Below are 6,222 nucleotides of genomic sequence, written 5' to 3' on the forward strand. Positions count from 1 at the left end.
GGATGGTGATCTAATTTCATTAATGTGCAGTGCTCGTGACTATACACTTTTACGTGTGTAACCCTTTGTGTAGAGTTATTGCCCTTTGTTAATTTGTGTTAAATTGTGTCCGGAGCATATTTTAAAGCTAACGAGCGTGTTTTACTTTAATCGCTCTTTTGAGAGCGGAAACTTTACAAATATATTTACATCATGTGAGATTAGGCACCTGCATATTTTGAATCTGTTGCTTTCGAAACAAGCAATTTCAGATAAAAAGACCAGTTTACCTCCCAATTCTTAGCTTATGCGATCGCCTTTTGTCCGTCGTTCTTCGTGCGTCTTTCGTTGTTAACATTTGTCCTGTGAACACTCTAGAGGCCACATTTATTTTTTAGTGTTTATCAATTGGGTAAGAACATGTGTACTTATGTTATCTTGGCCGAGTTTGAAACAGTGTCACGAGGTTCAAAAGCTAGGTCGCTAGGTCACATGAAAAAAAAACACTTGTCAATGCTCTAGAGTAGCCCTATCGTCATGGAACATGGTAAGAATATTTGCCCCAATGATATTTCAGCCAAATTTAAAACTGGATCATGTGAGAACCAAAACTAGTTCACTATGTAAAATAAAGTAAACAGATTGTCGACACTGAAGAGGCCGCATGTTTTGCCCAATCTACCGGTACATGGAATTATTTGCCCAAAAATATCTCGTTCGAATTCAAGACTGTGTTCACCGGGGATCAAAAACTAAGCCACTATGTCAAATTAAAGATAGTTTGCGAAAAATCTAGAGGCCACATTAATTGCCCAATCGTCATTAAACCTGTTAAGGACATGTGTCCCTGTGCTTTCTCGAGTCAAGTAGAGTTAAACACTTGGCCACTAGGTCAAATTACATATACAGCTTGTGAACATTATACAAGTAGGATTGGTATTGACAATCTTTTATCAAACTTGCTCTGCTCCGAACATTTTTTTGTAATCATTTCTCCTTTAAGTGAGATATGGTTCATGCCCGTTGAAAGACATTACCTCCGGAGGCGGGGCAATTGTCCATATATGGCTAAACCATTTTGACCCTCAAGAAATCACATCCCCCCCCCCCCCCACACACACACACACTCATCGTGAAACTTGCAGAGACTGAAAACAATTGTTGTCCTGATTTTCAACTTTAGTTCGAAAATAAAACATGGCTGCTAGGTGGTTGGGGCGTTTTCCTTATAGTTTTCTCATTCTATTGTGAAATCTTGTGAAAACCACCTGCTCAGATCAGTTCAGTTTTTTGTGAGCGCCTTTGGACATTGTACCCTCTTGTTTGTATGTTGGACGCGTGTCATCTCTGTTTACCTTAATTGCGTAACATTAACTGTGTAATGATAATAGTGCTTTACCACCATAAACGACTCGTTCCGAAAACAGCATATCACTACATATATTTGAATGTGTTATCGCATTGTACTACGTGTGTTGTGTCCCACGAAATCAAAATCAAGTCAAAATTATTCATTTATTATTTGTTTCTGGACACTTTTCAACACCAAATCTATGTAATCAGTACGATGTAAAACCGTTTGCCCGATATTTTACCCGCAATATTGATTGATGTTTGCAACGCTTTAACATGTGCATTATTATTGTATGTTATCACAACGAATAAAAGGAAACAGGAATTAATTAAAGATCGAAACAAAACAGCCAATCGCCTCTCGTTTTGGTCAAATATTTACTTGTACTGTCACACGCAATAATTATAATTTAGCAACAGAAGAAAGTTACTTAAGTTCGAAAAAAATTCAATTAAGTTATACCGTCTATTTACCAGCATTTTGAAATACAATTTATATACATGCACATTAATTCAACATGAATTGTCATTAGAATCCCAAAAATGTCATCATTTTTACTAGGGGTATTATACCCGGGTATAGAGAAATATTTTGAAATTTAAAACACGGATTAACCCGTCCAAATACAATAAAAATAGAAAGCATTAATCATTTCGAAATACAGTTTAAAGGTACACACATGTCATAGAATCCCAAACACGTTATATCTAATTTATTGGGACTTAAAGAAAAAATACGTTATTTTTCGGCTGATGATTTACTTGCCCAAACGCATTTAAAAGCTCGTGTGGCAAGAGGCAAAATGTTCACAGGTTTGGGGTTCGTGTCGCCCGAAATGAATGACGGATTCTAATACTATGTACAGAGAAACAAAATTACCCTTTATAACGCATGAAAAGCGCAAAATATTCTCGAAATATAGTACAGCGTGTTAAAATATGATGGTAATTTTTATTTCAATTGCGTCTCATTTTTTTTTTAAACATTTTGATCAGAGCGAAACTACTGCTTTATCGATGTATATTGGTTTAAAATCAATCTTTTTTGTTCTAGTGCATTTCTTTTTAATTAAACCGTAAAACTCCAAAACAGTTGTTTATATTTGCTTATACAACGATAATGTATGATTTTCTTCATATAGGGCAGAAATGTCGTCAGTTGTTAATCCTTTTGCCGTTTAATATCGTTAAATCATACCTTTTGAAGTCCTTAAAGCAGTTTTGGGTTTTCGGGGGCTTTCCATATTTCACCAATACTTAGTATATCTCTTCCCAAATCGTGACCTGTAGGATTTAAGCTTTCAACGTTGACTGAACGGCTCATTTGGTTTTTATTTTGCATAAATACACTCGTAGTTTGAGCGTTTAAATCAATACCTATTATGAGAGTATATATAATGACCTAGTCACTTGGTGTCTTCAATTAATGACCTAAATGAATAAAATAGTGACACAATACTCTACTTATAACGACAGGTAGTGATCGAATTCCATACATATCAACTGTTTCCCATACATAGCATCTGTTCCCATAACCCTTCTTTTAGAAGGGAAAAGGTAGGCAAATAGATTTGCCCGGCCTGTTGTCGGATTTTTGCGTTGCGTGTAACTCGATAATGCTTCCAGATAGCCGAAACTTAACAAACTTATTAACCCTATGTTAACTTGCGCAACTTTATAGTTTGGTTAGGATGTAACCCTATGTTAACTTCCGCACCTTAATTCATAGTTTGATTAGGATGTAACCCTAAGTTAACTTGAGCAACTTTATAGTTTGGTTAGGATGTAACCCTAATGTCAACTTGCGCACCTGTATAGTTTGGTTAGGATGTAATCCTTTGTTAACTTGCGCACCATTATAGTTTGGTTAGGATGTAATCCTATGTTAACTTGCGCACCATTATAGTTTGGTTAGGATGTAACCATAATGTTGACTTGTGCACCATTATAGCTTGGTTAGGATATTTTCGTCCCAACCGGAATTATGGCCTTTAAAAAAACACAACAAACATAGTGTACTGTGGTTCGCTTGTAACTCAAAAAGGATTGCTGATTAAGAGCTTTTTTTCGTGTGAACATTCACACAACCATATTTTGATTTGGATATTCTCTAAACAACCAAAGTAATGGCCCTAAACCACTTTGATACTTGGCGAACATATTAACTAACCATGTATGCTCTCCTGTCTCTTTTGGTTCGTTTTTCTCGACATAAGTGAAGTTTGCAGAAAAAGTCAGGGTGTGGTTGCACCCGTTTTCTACGTGTTCGGATGTCTAACAATTAAAATACATAAAATATGTTAACCCTCGTATTTTTCAAATGAGTGTTACAAAAAATACCAGTTTCTAATTTAATGTGAATATGAAGAGTTATAAAGTGCAATTGGCGGACTCAGTTTTGACGTCAGAAATATCAAATCGCTACTTGACTTAATTCTGCACAATAATCATTTCCTTGCGTAGTTTCGTTCATTGTCGCGCGTGACCTGTCCAATACTTTGGAGGAAGTTCCATTTAATAAAATGACGACATCTGCTATTTTGAAGTCCGTTAGTTTTCAATCATATCGCGTACGGTATTCTGTGCGCGGGTTGGGGTGGAGGTGGGGGTGAATGATTTCTGAAAAAATATTGAAGCGGATGCGCAACATCATAAGTGTAATTGAAAGGATCTTGAAAAGAACATCAGTATATTTGTATCGGCCGACAAAACGTTTAAAACAATACAAAGAACGCGTGACCTTTTGTGAAAGAGTAAGTGTCACTTAACAAATAAGGACGCTCAATGCGCACGCTCTAGTTGAAGTTTAAAGAACGCTTTGATCTATCTGTGCACTGAATGCTCCGCTGTGATGTTTTAAGTGTGTTTTGTCATTCGAAAGGGACAAATTACATCAAGGTCTACATGTATCATTGGATTAAAAGAAACTTACGAACTTTCCAAACCTCATTTGCGTATGTTCATTCTCAATAAGGGATTCTACACATATCAAGACAGTTAACCGAGAATTGTTTCGTCATCAGAAATTTTCGAAATAGTAGCAAAGACAGTAATAATATTTACATGGTATTTTACCATAATTAACGGCGACAAATATTCCGAAAAATAACCCATTTAGCATAATAATAAAGGCGGTCAGATCTTTAAAAAGAACGGAAAACATTACATCAAGGTCTACACGTATCACTGGATTAAAAAAAAACCTGCGAACTTTCCAAACCTCATTTGCATAGGTTCATTCTTAATGAGGTAGAGACTTCAAAATAATCGGAGTTAAAGGGGTCTATTCACGTTTTGGTAAATTGATAAAATAAAAAATAATTTTTTTTTCAGATTCGCAAATGTTCGTTGTAGTTATGATATTTGTGAGGCAACAGTAATACTGTACATTTACCATGCTCTAAAATATCCACTATATGCATCTTGTTACGATTTAAAAAACTGAAAATTATAAAGCGTTGCAACGCGAAACGATTGAATAGTACGGAGAGTTCTGTTGTTGTCGTTATAGTTTGTGAAATTACTAGGATGTCTTACATAAGGTATAAAATACATCAGTCATCGCAAGAGCACGGATGGCCGAGTGGTCTAAGCGGTAGACTCCAGAGGTCCGTGGCGTGAGTCCTGTTAAGGGTATCTTTTTTCTTTTTTAATTTTATTCTTGATGTTTTACTGGAGCTTTTTAGATCCAATGTTTACATTTATCAATATAAAGTATTTAATAACAAACTTCATAACAGGCCAGAATCTGTGAAAAGGCCCCTTTAAAACATGTCAAGACAGATAATCGAGAATTGTTAGGGTTTTTTCATCAGAAATTGTCGAATACAGTAGAAAAGGTCAGTAATCATATTTACGAGGTATTTAAAGTCGGCCAGGTCTTTAAAATGAACGGAAAACGCATAGAAAACGCACAAATAGTCTGTTTCATTTCGATGACGGATAAGTCGTATCTTACTTAGAAATCTCTAGTGGCCTTTTAAGACCAAAAATTAAATAAAACGAAAAGCGGAAATTATGACATTCATTAACGGTTGCGAGTTCGTGTGGTTTGTTTAAATCGTTCTACATTTCTTTAAATACCGGTAGTCGTGAAGATGTGTGACCGACTTTCTGAGTGGTTACTGCGGTATTCATGTATATTGTGATCGTACACAACAATACATTTGGTCAATTCCTTGTCGTTCATATAAAACAGTAAGCACTTAATAATGAAGTGGAAACGTGCGTATTTCGGATCAATGTCATTGGTTGGCAATCCGCATGTGAAAGGTCGACATTCAGTTGACTATTGTAACAGTTTACGAACTTGTTCTCTAACCGACTTTTGCACTAAGGTTCCGGAAGTAAAAAACGTTGCAAATCACTAGCGTAAACATATCATAATTGTGCCGCTGTGACCTATTTAAAGATTTTCTGTGAATTAGGAATGACAAACGCGAATCATTTTGGTTTCGTATGAAACTCACCTTCTCGGTATGTTTGTACAAAATGTTACACGCAATCAACATAGGCATCACAATTGTTATGTGCTGCTTTCTAAATGTTGATATATAAATATGATTTTTGTTTCAGTCAGATTAGAATCGTGACTGTATACCAACAAACTTTATGTTGTCCAGAGATAAACAGATGTTCTTAGTTCAGTGCCATAAGGCCCATATATAATACCCCCGTCACACCGGACTGGCATCCTTACTGCGTCCTTACGGCGACCCAGGTCGCAGTGAGGACACCATAGACGCCGGAGGAACGCAGTAAGGACGCAGTGAAGACGCCGAAAAATGTTCAAAGTGGTCGCCGAAGTCCGGCGTTTTTACGGCGTTCTGTTAAGGACGCAATAGTCGTTGTAGGGACGTGGTAGGGTCGCTGTAAGATCCCCATGGACGT

Source organism: Dreissena polymorpha, chromosome 5 (genome assembly GCF_020536995.1).
Source record: "Dreissena polymorpha isolate Duluth1 chromosome 5, UMN_Dpol_1.0, whole genome shotgun sequence".
In the NCBI taxonomy this organism is placed as follows: domain Eukaryota; kingdom Metazoa; phylum Mollusca; class Bivalvia; order Myida; family Dreissenidae; genus Dreissena; species Dreissena polymorpha.